The sequence below is a fragment of the Mustela putorius genome, unplaced genomic scaffold, assembly GCF_011764305.1.
Source record: "Mustela putorius furo isolate JIRA1106 unplaced genomic scaffold, ASM1176430v1.1 tig00003858_pilon_pilon_pilon, whole genome shotgun sequence".
Classification (NCBI taxonomy): Eukaryota; Metazoa; Chordata; class Mammalia; order Carnivora; family Mustelidae; genus Mustela; species Mustela putorius.
The window spans coordinates 13,932,600-13,949,762 of record NW_025422010.1 but is presented as its reverse complement, the minus strand read 5'-3'; the positions used below and the strand labels follow the sequence as shown (position 1 = coordinate 13,949,762).

The 17,163-nt window shown below is 43.2% G+C and overlaps 1 protein-coding gene and 1 long non-coding RNA gene across 4 annotated transcripts in view; one reads left to right on the top strand and one right to left on the bottom strand.

Annotated features, from left to right (window-relative positions):
* DLGAP1 (DLG associated protein 1) overlaps positions 1-17,163 on the bottom strand; it is an 871,327-nt gene that overhangs the window by 326,687 nt on the left and 527,477 nt on the right. The gene's annotated exons all lie outside the window — the stretch shown is intronic.
* Positions 1-17,163, top strand: part of LOC123386922 — a 194,923-nt gene that overhangs the window by 69,287 nt on the left and 108,473 nt on the right. The window contains exons 3-4 of the long non-coding RNA XR_006602059.1: positions 38-196; positions 9,310-9,513. This is a non-coding gene — a long non-coding RNA (uncharacterized LOC123386922). The remainder of the gene's footprint in view (positions 1-37; positions 197-9,309; positions 9,514-17,163) is intronic.

Sequence of the window (17,163 nt, the reverse complement as noted above, 5' to 3'; positions counted from 1 at the left end):
CTCTTTTTCATTTATTATCATTATTTGTTTATTTCAGAACCAGTTGTTCCTTCCCCTCTGGATTTCTACACCAGATCTTAAACTTTAAACAAACAAATCCTTCTCCACAGAGATTTCTGAAACACTGTTGCTGTGACAGAGAAGAAAACATGATGACAATCATGGTGCCTGGATGAAAATCTCTTAGTTTTGACAGGTAAGGGTGTTAGCCTGTAAGACCGCAGACTATATTCTTTCAATGTACTGGGCGCGGAGTCAAATTACATGTAGGCATATGAATTTAATTCGATGTCTATTTATTGAATAACTGTCGTTTACATGAAGTGCCCTGGGCACTATAAAAAGAATTAAGGGTTCTTATTATTCCCAACCCCACCTCCTATGTCTCACGTTTCTTCCTTCCCTTCTCTCCCCTGTGGCTCTCTGATGGCTCTTGGATAGTTTCTTCTGTTATCCGGTTCTTCAACGACTTCCATTTCTCTATTTCTGTCAGCACCCAGAGTCTCACTTCTTCCCTTGCTGGCCCGAGAGACATATCACGTCAAAGGTTCTTTTGTAAGCACCTTCTGCCCCTTGCTCTACGATTCTTCTTTCTGCCTCATCTATTCTGAACAACATAAAACCAAGGTGTGACACCACCATTGTTCTGTTCTTCCATACAGGGGCTGCTGAATGTCACTGGGGATGGGACTGGTGCCATGCCAAGTTCCCAGGGTCCAAACTCTCCTCCAATCTCAAAGCTGGATGGGAAGAACATGGCAGGGCTCCTGCCTCTGTTGCTGCTCTTCCAAGCCCTTGACTCCCTTTCTCTTGTCTCATCTGGACTTGGTTGGAAAAACAAAGACAGTAACCAACAAATGCTAAGTGAATAAAAAAGGAGTGGTCCTTCTGCCTCTAATAACCACAATCATTAGAAACATTTTTGAGCTCCTGTATTCCAGGCACATGTTGGGGACTTTAAATGAGTTAGCTCAGTTCATCCTCAAACAATATGTGATAGAGATTATTCTCTGGATAAGAAGACAGGCTATTGAAGATTAAACAAGTTTCTGAGATAATAGAGCTAGTAAAATTTAAACCTACTCTGCTGGTAACACGAAGCCATAATGACTTTGTTCCCACCCCCTCTAGCGCATGCGCATGCACAGCTTGCACACACACCCCGCCCCCCCGCCCCAGCAGCATGTAGCATAATCCTAACAGTATGATTTGTTAACTCATCAGGCCATTTTTCACTTTACGTTCTTTCCATACTTCCTACACTTTTATAATATAATCTAAACCTTTGCATATGGGAGATTTTCATGATCTATACTTTTACTACCAGACGGCCTTGTCTTCTATTCCCCCCACCCCCGGCCCTTACGCCAGCAGCCCTGGGCTCCACACACACTTCCCCACATGCCTCGCTTTCCAGGGTCCTTGTGTCTTGTGTTCTCTCAAACACTCATCTCTGCTCATGGAGCCAATTCTCATTCCTCCTTCCAGAAGAGCTACAAAGACAGCCTCCTCTTAAAATCTTCCCTGTGCTAAAGGAAGCATGGAAGTGAGAGACCTTCTTCTAATTTCTGACCTAGTTGAGGAGATAAACGATGTAAGCGTGAACAGTCAGAAAAGAATACAAGTCACATGCTAATCAAGCCCTAGATGGCGTGAGACGTGTTGCACCTGTAATGCACCAAGGAAAAAGCTCTTGGAAAAAAACACATGTAGAAGTTGCTAGACGTAAGGAGTGTGAAGCCATCTCAGCCTAGGAGGTTCAGGCAGTCTGGGGAAGCCCCTCCTTCCAAGATGAGGTTCTCAGGGTGATGTATAATGCTTACTCTGTTTTTTGTTGTTGTTGTTGTTCAAATCTGACTATTTCATCTCCCCTCTGGCTCTTCTGCCTCCGCTCTCTTTTGTCTTTGATGATACTATCCAGATGTGAGTTGGATTGCCTGAGAATAGCAAGCATGGCCTCAATATTCAGGCTGCTGTCTGAGTTTCTTCCATTTGATATGAAGCTTCTGAATGAGGGGCTGTGGCAGGGACGCCTCTCCGGGCTTCACATTCACAAAGCTGTGTGTTTAACAGCTGCCGTCTAATCTTGCAGGTACTGTGACCCTTGGAAGACAAACGTGTTTCCACACCTGCTTTGAGTATTAGGACATTTGTTGGGAAATGTATGACAAAATGATAATGGTTTTATTCTACTTCTGCTATGTTTCCCTTGGCTATATCCTTTTTGTCCTTTTGTGAGCTACATAATCTTATTAACTCATCCTTTGTGGAAAAGTTGGAGTAGGGGTGGAAAATCTATGTCTACCGAGATAGCTCTGTATCATGTAAAGATAAATACTTTGTTAATGTAGTTCTTCTTTTACTCGATACCATCACTTGACCGTAACAATGGTTCTTCAAGCTGAGTGAGCCTAAGAATCAGCTGGAGGGCTTGCCAAGACCCAGACTCGTGGATACCGTCTTCAGAATTTCTGGGGTGATTCCCAGTAATCTGTATTTCTGACAGATTCCCTGGCAATTGTCATGCGGACGCAACAACCACATTTTGAGAACTACTGAACTGGACTGTCTATTTCTTATGCTTATGATTCTTCCCAGAATGTACCTCTTCCTTCCCTCCATTAGGTTTAAACTCATACTTTTCCTTCACACCCCAGCTCTGCTGTCACTTTTGGGGAGAAACCTTTATGGAACCCAGTTGGGAGAGTTAACGACCGTCTTATGTGTTCTTGCAGCACATTATTCGTAACCCCACTGGGCACTGGAAGGGCTTGCTGTAATGTATTGTGTCACATGCCTCCCTGTCCCAGGAGACCGCCTCTCTCGTTTTCATCTTACCATCTCTTGGGAAGGTCCCTGATAGAGAGTACACACTTGATGAATGGTAGCCAAATAAATACACGGATGGGAAGTCTCCTGCCTGGGAAACGTGGTATTTTCATGGAGTAAATGTGGTAATTTGAAGAAATAATATGACTATCTTTATCCCAGGAATAATGCCTCTTCAGCATAGGCACTGTGCTCCTGGGTAAGGAGCTGAGTGGTGCCAAATGGAGCTTGCTGAAGGAAGCCTGCTTTGTTGTCTCATCCACAGCTCACAGGTTGCATCTGTCCTGCGGCCCATTTATCTCTCTTAAAGGCTTCTCAGCAACTAGAGTCTCTCAAGCAGTGGTGGCAATGATTTGTAGAACCAAAGATGACTCCGGGTCAAATTCTTGGCACATCTCTGAAGACAGGGAGGCTTTTTCGTTGGAACCTGGCTGCCAATAAACTGATGTCATGAAGGAAGGATGTTTTCTCTTTCTGCAGTGGTCTCTAGGGCTCTTGCTAGGCTCTGGCATTAGCTCAGTGGTATTTTTGAATCCAGTGAAATACAAGGTTTGCCTATTATGGGTCAGGAACTCAATATACACTCTTTGGAACCCTTGCAAGTGTGGCATGCTCTCTTCTCTTTGCACAGATAAGGAAACTAGGGTCCACAGAAGTTGAATATCTTGCCCAAGGAGCACAGTGTGTAGCAGGTAAGCTAGAATTTGAAGGGTCTGTAAGACTTAAAGCACATGTTCTTCCTGCCCCATCAGTAGCTCCAAGAAACTTCAGAATGCTGGGAGGCAGCCCAGCAAGGACCACCCTCCAATCCACAGCTTTTGGACTTTCCTTTGAAAAAAATTTTAGCTGTTAAAAGAAAAAATGGGGGAAAAAAAAACCCAAAGGATAATATCACCATACTTAGCCACATCACCTTTTTTTTTTTTTTAAACTTTATTTATTTGAGAGAGACAGAGAGAAAGAGAGAGAGGTATTGAGAAAGAGAGCGTGAGCCAGGAGGAGAGGTAGAACATGGGACTTGATTCCAGGGATTATGACCTGAGCCAGAGGCAGATGCTTAACTGACTAAGCTACTCAGGTGCCCTGTACTACCTCTTTTTGATAGAGGAAGACACCCCCAGCCTAAGTGTTTAATAAGCTGCCAAGCAGAGTGCTTCCTGGGAATGCATGTCCTTAGGTATGCATAGGTGACCCTGAGAGCTTGTTTATAACTCTGACATTGTACACGTCAAAGATGTTGGCCTATAAATGCTGCTCAGCTGAAGATTGTAGATATGCCTATGCTTTTCTTCCTACCACATAGGCCTTTATGTAAAATGTGTATAGTGTTTTTAGCCTCAAAATAGCAGTGAGCCAAGGTAGACTGTCACCTCCCAGTTATCTACAAAGGAGCTAACATTTATGGATTCCTGTTTTCCCAACAAATATTTACTAAGTATCTACCAAATGACAGGTATACAACTCAAAAATTCCATGCCTTCATGGCAAGTACATTCTTGTGTGGGGACACAGCAAACCAATATATAATGTCTAAAATGATGGTGACTGTATCATATAATCGGCCAGGTGATGGCATATAGAATGTCTTTTGTTAACTAGTCTTTTATAAATTCTTTGCTGACTTAGACACATTGAAAATTATAAAAAAAAATACTGACTCATTTATTAAAGAGGTAGTTTATTTTATTTTTAATTAGGAAAAAAATTTTTTTAAGAGAGAGCATGTAAGCAAGGTTGGGAGAGGGGCAGATGGAGAGCATCTTAAGCAGACTTTTCCCTGAGTGTGGAGCCTGATGTAGGGCTTCATTATCTGAGCCGAACTCAAGAGCCAGACACTTAACTGATTGAGCCATCTGGGTGCCCAAAGAGGTAGTTTTGTAAAGTGTGTAGCTGTTAGTATATTTCAGCAAGTATTAGGTAAAATATGTCTGCATGCCAGGCCCTATCCTTGGCGTTTTATATGTATTTTCCCACCCAATTATCATGGCGGCCCTATGACGTAGGTACTTCTTATCTGCATTTCCCAGAGGAGGAAAAACAAGGCAGAGGGAGGTTAAACACTTTGCTCAGAGTTAATCTGGGAAGTCCGACCCCAGAGCTCGACCTAGGCACTGCTACACTATCAATGACAAAGTTTGTCTTTGTCACTCACCCTCTTGATGAGATACCAGCAAGGCTGTGGCATATGACTGCCTAGACTGTGCACAAGCACAACTGCAGGGGGCAAGCTGACCGGTGGGGCAGCGGCTCTGTTGCTTTGCTGTTACTGAGGGGTCAAAAGGAAGGTATTTCCATTTCAAACAGTTAATATCAGCCAAATTACAAAGAAGACACTGGAGAAAAACCATGCATTCTGACATCAAATTGAAATAGGATTATTCGCCTGTTATTATATTACTATTACCTAATAAAACCATAATTGAAATGACATATTTCAGGGACATAGACATGTATTCATAGCCTCAGCTATACATTTAGGTAGGCTGTTTAAAGGGGAGCATGCTAGAAACCTAGAAGAATTTAGGAACCCCTCCATACAAAACGCGTTTTTGTTTTCTTTCACCTCTCCACCTCTCTGAACTGAACCTGGACATTTTCAATTTCCCCACAGTCCCTTCTCCTCACCATCTGCTAATGCTGGCATGGACTGTGGGGTAATTCACACCATTCAGAGAACCATCTTCTGCTACAGTGCTAAGTAAGGACCTGAAGCCAATGAAAGAAAGACGTGTGGGGAGAGAAGCCACAATAAAGACTTCACCAGGAGGGCATCCATTGAACAGTCTGCCCTTCCTATTGGGACCACTGTCCATGGCAGATTTCTTCTGACTACTGAGCATTATTGTTTCCTTTTCCCAAATCTGTATCAAGACAGTTCCACGTAATTGGCGTTATAAGTGTCATTTCCCAGCCAAAGTACATGGGCAGCCTAAAATCCCAGTGGAGCAGATCCAGGCAGGAGCAACCGGTGGTGAGTGTGAGTTCAGGGTGTAAGATGGAGGACAAGTGGCTTCAAACAGGGCAGGAATGTTAAAGGAATGTTGGCTGTAGGGAAACAGTTCACCTGAGATTTGAAGAAAACTTTTGGATTCTTACTTAGGAGGTGGGATTCAAAGCCAGGATGCATCAGCCCTATTTCTTATTCTCTGTCGACAAGATGCCCAGGCTTGATCGGATTTCAGCAAATGTCCTTCCCGACGCCTCGAGCTTCAGCCCATCTTCCATCTAGCTCTCAGCATCTTTAACTAGAAATGGGCATCTTCCCTTAACGATCCCACTTATTGGTTGAGTGGTCTTTTTTTTTTTTTAAGATTTTATTTATGTATTTGACAGACAGAGATCACAAGCAGGTAGAGAGGCAGGCAGGGAGAGAAGGAGGGGAAGCAGGCTCCCCGCTGAGCAGAGAGCCCAATGCGGGGCTCCATCTCAGGACCCTGAGATCATGATCTCAGCCGAAGGCAGAGACTTTAAACCACTGAGCCACCCAGGTGTCGGGTTGTGTGGTCTTTGAAATATGTTGTTCCTTCTCTTTCTTTTTCTCCCTCTCTCTCCTTTTGAGATGCTCTTTAAGGAAAAATTGGCTTCATGAAGTGCAAGTGTTCTCCTGCAAAGGTCTTTGGCATGTGACTGCCAGCTACATCCCGGTTTAAGCAAATCAGCGTTTTGTGTCCTTTGGATGAGGAAATCCCTTTAGAATTGTTTAACTTAAGCTTTCCTATCAAGATTTCTTTTTCACTTTTAGACTCCGAGAATTACTCGGGGTCCCTGAATGTAGGCAGAAAAACCCTGAAAAAATAAATGGGAGAGAAAAACGTTTCTAAGCACAAGCATGACCTCCACACGCAGGGTTGGAACCCAGTGTAAGGATGGCTCCATGGGTTGTGGAGGGCCAAGCTGGGGGGATCTACTTCTGCACTTCTGCAGGATAACAGAACCGGAAAGGGAGATAGAGAGGCAATTCCTTACGGGTGCCATAGTTCATCCTGCCTGTGGGAGGCCACAAGTGTGAGGTAATTTACCAGTTTAAGGTAATTTATAGGACCTTGTTACTCTTCAACTGAAGCCGTGGATCCCAGCTCAGGATCCCTTGCTGTCTCTCCCCCGTCCACCACGGTTTCCCAGATCTGGGCATTCATGGCCCTTTGGAAAGAACAGCATTTGTAGCACTTTTTAAGCATTAACTCACTGAAGAGTAGTTAAGCTGCACACTAGTCTGTCTTCCTTCCAAATGTGAGCTCCTTCAGGGACTCGATTGCTCAGCACCTAGCCCAATGCCAGGCACCGAGTTAAATGTTAAATGCATAAGAAAAAAGGAGGAAAAAAGCCCCATCAGCTTGCTGGCTCACTTGCATGTCCCATAAATGTTCTGAGTGGATACTCCACGACTCTCTAACCTCCTCATCTGATCACACCCCTTCCCTGCTCAATATTCTCCAGTTCCTTAAAAATAAAATCCTGCTCCTTGCACAGCCTGTGCAGTCCCTGCTGGCCTTGCTGCAGCTCCCCTCCCGCCTCACCTCTTTCTCTTCTCACCTCAAATCCCAGGCTACAGCCACTAGGTCACTTGCAGGTTCCTCATCCACCTGCTGCCCACCCGCCCCCCCCCCCATTCTTTATGACTTCCTCTGCTGGGAGAATGCCCCTCACGGCCACGTGATTCCTCCTCGTCCTTCAAAATGCTGTTGCTCTGGCAACGGCACGGTGTCCCCTTCACCTTTCACGCATCACCTCCAACGAAGCTCTGCCATCTTCCTCCTCTCCAGTGATCCCTTGTGCTGGGAGGCAGTCATGGGTACACTTAAGGCCGATACACTTCTAGTTACCCTCCAGGCTGCTGTTCATCAATAATAAGATTTACAGTCTCCTAAAACCATAAATGCCAAAGCTCATGAAGGAACTTAGGAGCTGGTTGCCTAGGGACAGTGGCCGCCATGTTTGCAGCTATCAGAGACATGATCCTGGACCTTTCAAGGAGGTCGATTCATCTCGGGTAGGTCTCCGACCCAGATGCCTCTGACACCTGACCGTCATCCTCCTAGATCCTCAGCAGGAGCGATATTTTACTGTCTCCATCGAAGTCTTCCCAATGTACCCGAACACGTCTGCTTCGCCTAAGAAATCTCTCCCTTTTGTTTTCTCCGAAAATAAAGGTAGGCTATTATGCTTGTTCTAGGCAGCTAGGGGGAAACAGCCTGCACATACAGAGTCAGAATGAAATTAAACCCTACAACAAGAATTTAATTTCCAAATAATAATGAGCTGGGAGACGTCCGAGAGAAAGTTTTCAAGGGGCCAGCAGTATCCCAAAGGTGTCCGAGGCGCACTAGATTTTTCTTCTGCCGCTTTGCAGTAGGCGTCGGTGTGATGCCCACCTTCCCTATGAGCCAGGCTCTTGGGGGGCAGCGGGTACGCCGAGTTCACCTCCGCGTTCCCGGAGCCCCGCCCGGTAGCTGGCCGGGAGCGAAGTCCCCAAGCTGTGGCTGCCTTGAATAGCACAGCAAGAAAGTTCCTTCCATTTCAATTCTCTTCCAACCCATTTAGTTTAATCAAAGAGGAAAGCTCCCTGTTTTCTTGACGATATGATGTTAACACCCCTTTTTGCTTTTCCTCCCTCGTAAGCAGGATTCAACAGGCATAACATCTACCTGAGCGACTAGTTTTGTTTTCCTTGTTCGTGTTTTTGTGATTAATGTCAACCGGAGGCAAGGCAAATGGAAGGGATCCCAAGTTGTTGTTTTCTAACTGAATGCGTTTAAATAAAAAATGAGTCTATTTGTTAGAAAAGCATTAGATTTAAAAAAAAAAAATGATACCAGGAGAGCCAGATGTGGCAAAAGTCACGACGGTCGTATATAAATGAAGGATGTTTGGGAAACAGTGACTCAATCAATGTTAATTTAATGGATAAGTGAACGTCTCTTTTATCTTCTCCCTTCTTTTGGCTTCTCTAACTGCCACACTGGTCTGGCTTTGCCTCCAGTTTGTATTACTGCAATTATCTCATATTCTGGAGCTATCTTCCTGCCTCTACCTTCCGCCCAGCTCCCCCACGCACTAGCACGACCTACTCATAAATGTGCCATGGTTCCTTCTCTCCTAGCAAGCCAGCGCTGACTTTGGACATTCGTCAAAAGCTGGTTCAAATTCCCCAGAAGCTGGCTCAGATCTGTCCTTCCAAACGTATCAGCCCAAGTTCCACTGCATAGACCACGTGGACATGTATGAATCCTAGGCAATACCTGGTTTCTTTTTGGCTCCAGGACTTACGTGGAAAGCCCTCAGAATCCTACTCATCTCTTGCAAGTCTTATTCAAATCCTCCTCCCTCCATGAAGGCTGCTTTGTTCATTCCATCTGGGGGTGATGTGTCTCTCCTTAGAGCTACAGCAGCACTTCGACTGTGGGAAAATATTCATCATGTGTATATTATATTGAAGGCATTCCTTCAGTATTTTTATAAGTGTCCTGTTTTCTCTTTCAGATTGCAGGCTCCGGGAAGGCAAGAACCAATTCTTAGACATCTTTCTATCCCCATTCTATTTTTATTGGCTAAATACCTACTGTCTGAATTAATATATGAGTGGAGATATTTGGGGATATTCTGCAGGAAAGAAATGTAGGAAGCCAGTGCACTGCTTACAAACGCTATTTCAGCTGAAGAAATGGACTGCAAACTCACAGAATGGTAAGCTCATTGGGAATTTGAATGTGGTAATTCACCCGATGTGTGGAAACCTATGTCCTTTAAAAAAAATGATCTGTAATAATTTTAAAAATGACTTTTCAACTTAATATTATTTACAGTCTAGTCCAAATCCTTCCACCGTAGAGGCAAGAAAATGGAGTTAACCCTACAAATATAATGCATAGACATATATAAATTTATACGTGACCAGCGCTATGTTCACACTGCAAATATGCATGGGTAAAAACAGTCCTTTGGTTCTTTGCAGCATATGGTTCAAACCTCAGAGGAACTACACCCTTTAAAATTCTCTAAATTTCAGATACAACCATAAACAAGAGCCATATTTGTAGTACGTAGTCCACTCCACTGGGTCTAATATATGTTGGCTGTTAGAGAAACGATGGAGAAAGCTGTCGGGAGGCTATTCACGTTGACCATCCCTTCCAGGGTGAAGTGATATTACCATGGAACACATTTCAGAGAAGATCCTTCTACAATAGCTGCCTCTAACTTTGAACTTATTTTGTTTCATACCAGATGCCTCATTAGTAAAATGGCAATAATGAAATGTTGTGACATTAGTAAAGACAGTAATGTTAGTAACATTAATATGTCCAGCAGTAGTCAGCAAAAAACAACAACAACAACAAAAAACCAACCAAAACAACAACAACAACACACGCACACACACACACACAAAAACAAAAGAGACAAACCTGTGGCAGGCAACTGGCCTCAGTGGACCTTTATTTGCATGATCTCTCAGGGAGGTGGGTCACTTTTATGAGTATAATTTATACAGTTCTTAGCTGATGAAGTACTAACATGTTATTCACTCCCTAAGCAGTCTCAAGATAGTTCAGTCTTTTGAGATACACTTTTGTTCTTGCCCACTTAGACGTTGTACATAAAATATAAATTGAATGAAAAAGAGCATTTGGCACAGGTAAGTACACTGAAGGTGCATGAATTTGCAGCAAGGTTTCTTGATAGAAAGGCCCAACTCTCTTATTCATTATTATTATTCATTATTACTATCTTTACTTTCTGCTGTATTTTCTGTATATAGTCCCTTCACTGATAGTAGAAAAATAAATCAGTTGAGTTGAAATGTATGTGCATAAAGGGAGGGACCAAAGCATGCATAAAGATAATTTGAAAGTCACCTCCATCATATACCAGTGCTGTACAGAGATTTCTTTATAATGACATAGTTTAGTGGTCATGATTACTTGGTGCCAAGGAAAACATCAAAAGAAGGTTCTGGTAGCTTTCCCCTTCCTGACCTTGTTCAAAGATTTGTCTTTTAAAAATGACTCCATTATCTCTCTGGTCATTTCCAACACCTTGTTTGTTAAGTCTCAGTGAGTCAATGATGCAGGCCCCAGCAAAATGTGAATTTGGAGCTAGAAAGGACCAAAGAAATAGCTGGGCTAGAATTTCCCCAAAGTGTGTTCTGTGGATCTCTAGTCCTAGGAGAGATTTTATGGGGGACAGAGAGAGAGCAAGAAGGAGACAGAGAAGAAAGAGAGAAGAGAGAGAGATTTGGTGCAATATATTTTGTGGAAGCTGGCTGTCATATTTTCTCCTTAGAGAGTCACAATACTCTTTCACCTATTAAAGATTGTGAAGTTTTGCAGTAAAGAAACCTTCTTTAATATTTGTACCCTAGCATTTTGTAAAACTGTCTGATACTGAGCTTTTTGAAGACTATCTCTTGCCCTTTCTGAGGAGGGCCTCTCTGAAGAACATAGCTGAGGAATTGCTGATTGATGCTTAAGTTCCTCCCTCATTTTACAGATGAGGAAGTTAAGCGTGATTTACTGTCACTCTCACCTACCCCATTACTTACCCACAGGAACCGTGGGGAAGTATGGATAAAAGGCTTTGAAGCTGAAGACAGCTTAGCCTACCTCTATAAAAGAAAAAAGATGAACTCCAGGAAATATAATTGATTTACCCAGAGTCCCCAATTAGCAGTGTCTTTGTCTAGAATCTAGAATTTCCTCACTTCTGCCTTTTCCTTCCCCATCAAAAAAGTGCTCTTTCCATTATATGAGTGCATTTTTCTGAAATTATTTTACCTTGCATTTTGCTTTACCTGATGTCGGGCCTTTTTTTTTTTTTTTTTTCTCAGTACAGTGGAGGCCCTTTTAACAAAACTCCACCTAACCCACGCCCCAGCTTCACGGACACCATTGCTCTCTCTGTCAACACAGCCAGGCTGCTCACGGCAGCCCAAAGAATCCTCACACTCTGAAGCTAACTCTAGAACTCTCCGAGACTTTTCCTTATATCTATTTATTTTAACCAAACTTGGAATTACAATGATGTCATTTCATTAAATATTACAGAACACCATAGGCTGAGGGCAGAAGAGTCATTTCTCTAAAATCTCTTTTAAAAGGAGGTGTTCCTCTTTGCATTTAGAAAGTTTTGTGAAGATTGAATAGACAGGGATGGTAAAAATGGCGGCCAAAGGAGTTGTGAGGGAGACAAGTGTAAGTAAGGAGAAGAGTCACGACAACTTCGAAGGGTCTGCCTTCAGATTGTTTTGCATGTCCAAATCTAAAGAAAACGGAAGCTTGAATTTATAGATACATAGTTGGAATGTGGCTCATGCAAGAAAGACAACTTAGAACTCCAACCAATAGTTTCACTTTCAAAAAAAAAAAAAAAAGGCCTTGGTACTTCATGAAAATGTTAGTGAACGAATATACATGTACATATTTTAAGTTAAAACTAAAAGTTTGAGGAAAGTATTTTTTAAGATTTTATTTATTTATTTGAGAGAGAGAGCCTAGAGGGTAAGGGAGAGGGCTGACTTGTTGGACAAGTGACCTCAGAGACCCCTCACTCCCTTAGCTCAGGGAGGGAGAAAGAGGCGACCGTCCCAAACAGTTGCAGAGGTGCTAAAGGAATGAGAAGCTTGAAGTTGGGGTGTGGAGGACACAGGTGCACCGCTTTCCTGACCGAAGGCTGTGGAAGAGACCACAGGTGTCGGCAACAATTGCAGCACAGGGGACATGAGGCACGTGTGCCTGTTTCTCAGCGGACACCAATGATGAGGAGGGATAAGCTGTAGCTAAAAGACGCAAGGCTGGGCTGGGAGGAGACAGTGTTGACCCAGACGCCAGGTGAGCCTCTTGGCTGGGTGAAAGACTGTTTCGTTTGACCAAATATCCGCTTCAAAGAGCAAACCTCTCACGGAGCGACTGTTCCCTTCTCGACTCCCGTAATACACGTTCTCGGTCTTGACTGGAGTTGGGGTCTCACGAGGTAAGCTTAACTTACTTGTGGAAAATAATAAGTTTTGTTTCTGAACATATGATCTGTTGACAGTGTATTTTAAACCTGAAAAACCTGCATTGGAAGAATGGTGTATGAAAGCAACATGTAGTTCTTATTGGTTCTCTTTTTTTAACACGCATTCGGTGCCAATGTTCTAGACACTGTACTGAACACTGAATCAGACATAATTCTCTGTTCACTTGGCTCACAGACAAAAATGGGAAGAGCACACTATACGAAGCGCCGGGGATGGGGGAAGGGACATATGCATGCTTATGAAAGTGCATGTTTAGGAAGTATAAATAATATGTGTTATTTAGAGATCATTACGGGATGAAAATTGTGCCCTCCTAAGGCCTTGATTAAACATGTGACATAGTGGGGGGCAGTTCTGGCTGGCTGTGATTCAGAATCAGCTGCCACACTCCAGAAAAAGATTTCTGCCCCCCCCCTCCTGAAAACCTGGGGTTTTGCTGGGCCATCTGTATTTTCAGAATGTTCCCTTGGTGATTCTGCCCGGAAGCGCCAACTGGGAGTAGCCATTGCCATAGAAAGCTATAGGTGTTTTGTATAGATTCTCTGTGTCTGATGATCTTTGGTGGCATCCTTAGGAAAAATCATTTAGGTTAGCTCACAAAAATTTCTCTGTGAGAAAACATGCTTAAATCTCACATGACCTCCCAATTCTGCCTTAATTAGAACTTACTTTAATGAACTGAAAAATAATAAACTCAGAAAAACGTGTCCAAAGCCTATGCTTAGGGGGAGCCCACTCCTAAATCTTGAGTGACTGCTCTGTGGCAAAGATTTGTGTTTTTCAGTGTTAAAGAGGCTTAACCCCCCAGTAACGGGAAGCCTCCCGTTTTTCAGAGTTCAGGGGGCAAGATAGAGCTTGCTTAGGTCATCCTGGCATGAATTGCTGAAACCAGACAGTACCAAGCATATTTTCTCAAAATGTGGTGGTATCTGGGAGCACAAGTCACAAATGAACTTTTCTCTCCACGGGATAATTCTATACTTAAAACCACCTGGGAGTTCCTCGCCTGACAGCCTTTTGCTGTTGAAGGTGAAATGTGGTGAAGCAGGTCCTGTCTGAAACAGCTGAAACCAATTGCTTAAGGTGTTTAGCAAGCAAGGTTTTTGGCCATCAGCAGGAATGACTTGCTGGAGTCCTGGCTTACAAATTTACAGAGCCTACATGCTCTCTCTCTCTCTCTCTTTTTTTTTTTTTTCACTTAAAAAAAATAAATTATTTTTATTATGTTATGTTAGTCACCATATAGTACATCATTAGTTTTTGATGTACTGTTCCAAGACTCATTGTTTGCATATAACACCCAGTGCTCCATGCAATATGTGCCCTCCTTAATACCCACCACAGGGCCAACCCATCCCCCCACCCCCATTCCCCCCTAAAATCCTCAGTTTGACGAACCATGAGGGTTTGTGGACTCTGAGAAACAAACTGAAACACTTTTAATGAGTGCCAGTTTCACTGTGTTCTCCAAATAGGTGTTGTTCTCAGGATCTAACCATCTATCTGTCTCCAAAAGGCAGAATTCTGCTCTGGGTAGAGAAGCAATTGATTTCACTTTCCTGCCATAGAGAGAATGTTACAATATCCTCCTAAATCAGGACGTATCCTGATTTCTGAATGGTGACTCAGAGCGGCAAGTCTGAGTCTGGACCTTGAAGTGTGCATTCTGGGGCATGTGCCCCAGCCCCTTGGGTGCAGAGGACACTGGTTGGCTGAGGTCTGCACCTACACTCTCTTAAGACCCAAATGACTGGATGGAAATTGAGGTTTCAGTGACAAAGTGCATCCACATTGTGGGGTCAAGTTACTGTCATTGGTTGGCCACACCCCCTCGATGAACCAGGAACTGCAGCTTGTCGTAGTCTCAGACTGAATCGTAAAGGGACGGACTTTCTAGTGGTGACCCCCATGAATCCAGGACACTAGTCTGTTATTCCTGACTGTGAACTTTTTCTTGCTTTTGATTTTTCTTTAGTGATTATTCTATTTCTCTGCCAGGGTTTGCATAAAAAAGAAAAACAGTGGGAACTGTAAAAATTGAGAGACTTCTCTTTCCCTTGGTTCTTCTGGTAAACAGTGCTAATAGGAAACTCCTTGAACAGCTGGGACCTTACATATGCTCTGTGTTTGGCGTCTCTCTGGTGTACTGCAAACAGAAGGTGTTCAGTTTTTGTTGACTGCCTGCCTTGAAAGACACTTTCTTTGTAATTTTGCCTTTCTCTTTACCAGAACACTAAAAATTCTCTACTAGAGGTAGATACTCTATACAGGATTTTCTTTCACCTGGATAGCTGTTGTATATTCAACTGATTTTCTTTTCTTTTTTTTTTTTTTTAAGGTTTTATGTATTTATGTATTTGAGAGAGTGCGGAGGAGAAGCAAGGGAGAGAAAGAAAGAGACTCTCCAGCAGAGGCCCCCTCCCCACCACAGAGTTCAACACAAGGCTGGGTCCCAGGGCCCCGAGATTACAACCCCATCTGAAACCAAGAGCCACCAGATGCACCTCTCTATTTTTTTTTTATTTAAGATTTTATTTATTTATTTGACAGAGAGAGACCAAGAGATCACAAGTAGCAGAGAGGAGGAAGCCGGCTCCCTGCTGAGCAGAAAGCCGGATAAGGGGCTCAATCCCAGGACCCTGGGACCATGACCTGAGCCTAAGGCGGAGGCTTTAACCCACTGAGCCACCCAGGCACCCCTCTCTCCCCCCCGCTTATTTTAAGTCCACTTTGCTTCAAGGCTTATTCATGCGGCTTTCATGATTTAGCATTATTTTCTGATGGGTTCAATTGGAGGGTCTGGGAGCTCACTTTCAGTGGCATAGATGAAGTAATTCTTTGCTATTTTTTTCTTCTCATGGTTTAAAAACTTCTACAAGTTGGACTATAAAACTGAGTGCCTGGTGTCTGCTATCTAGTATTCCTAGTTAATAAGAAATACTTAAAACATGTTTCCAGTGAGCGTGGGGATTGTACCCTTAGGCAAATGCTAGAGTCACGAAAGGAGTAACACGGGGAGGTTATCTTCTGTCCACAGGAGAGCTCTCCCCTGTCACCCCCATCTTCAAAGAAGTGAAAATGTTAATACATTTACTTGCAGCTTCTGTGGTGTTATCCACTGGCGAATGAGAGGAAACTGAGAGAAATGTAGTGATTGAAGAAAAGGCATGCAGACTGGGGTTTGTTTTTTGTTTTTCTTTGTTTTAAATCAGGTAGTTTTAGACCAAAATTCATCCATTAAAATCTGCTGCTTCCTACGGGCCGAATTCAAATTGGGTAGCCAGGTAGATAGAACAACATAAAACGCTGGGGTAAGTAACTACAGGTGGAGTCAAGTTGTACCATCTTCTCAGTGGACTCTGGAGCAATTAAAACTCTAGAACTGTCTGCTTGTCATAAGGGTGCAACTGGTGATTAGGAATCATTGCTGTCTGCCAGTGCTGCCTTTGCGGTCCGGGGGCTGGTGGCTAGGGATGTGTATTTGCAGCAAGCTTCATGGGGTGACTCACCTCCTCTCCTGGGTGGAAATAAGGGATGGAGAAGGGATACCTCATTTTCTAAATATATGAAAATATTGAAGAAAATTGGAATAGGAATCTTTCTGATGTCATTAGTAGCGTCTAAAAAAAATCAGTGCTAACAAAAAGGAAGTGGGCGAATTTCTACAAAACCAGCCAGGATGATTGCTTGCTGGGAATCAGGAGTCATAGTTCTAATCCCGGTTTTAGCCCACAAATGGTTGGAGGATAGACAGTTAAACCCTCTGGAGTTGTATTTCTTCTACCTGGGAGCTGAGAGACCCAGCTTAATTAGAGGAGGACAAAGAGAATAAATGCGTCACTCCCATTAGGAAGTTGTGGATGGTAAATATCAGGTAAATTTGCTTTCTCTCTGAAGACGAATTTATGGGGCACCTACTTTGAGTCATGCTGGGGATAAATTCATATCTTTACATGTACTGGGTAGACCTTCAGTATGAAGGCTAGATCTTCCACGTATTGGAGGATTCTTGGCACAGTGATTGACTTGTCAGTACACACTGAACTGATTTTTGCATAAATTAACTCCTGAATAGGAAAGAACATGTTTTTGTTTTTGTTTTGATGGTGTAGGGGATGACCTGTAGTAAGCACGCAAAGAAGGTCAAGATTGAATCCTTGCTGAAAGCAAGCTTTTCTTTTCCCTTCATTTTACGGTTATCAGGAGGCACGTATTCTAGAGGCTCTGTTGGTACGAGGATTAGAAGAGTTAGACAGCTAGCAAGGTGTTGTAATTTGCAAGTTCAATGACCGAAGTATCAGGCATGGTGGGGTATATAA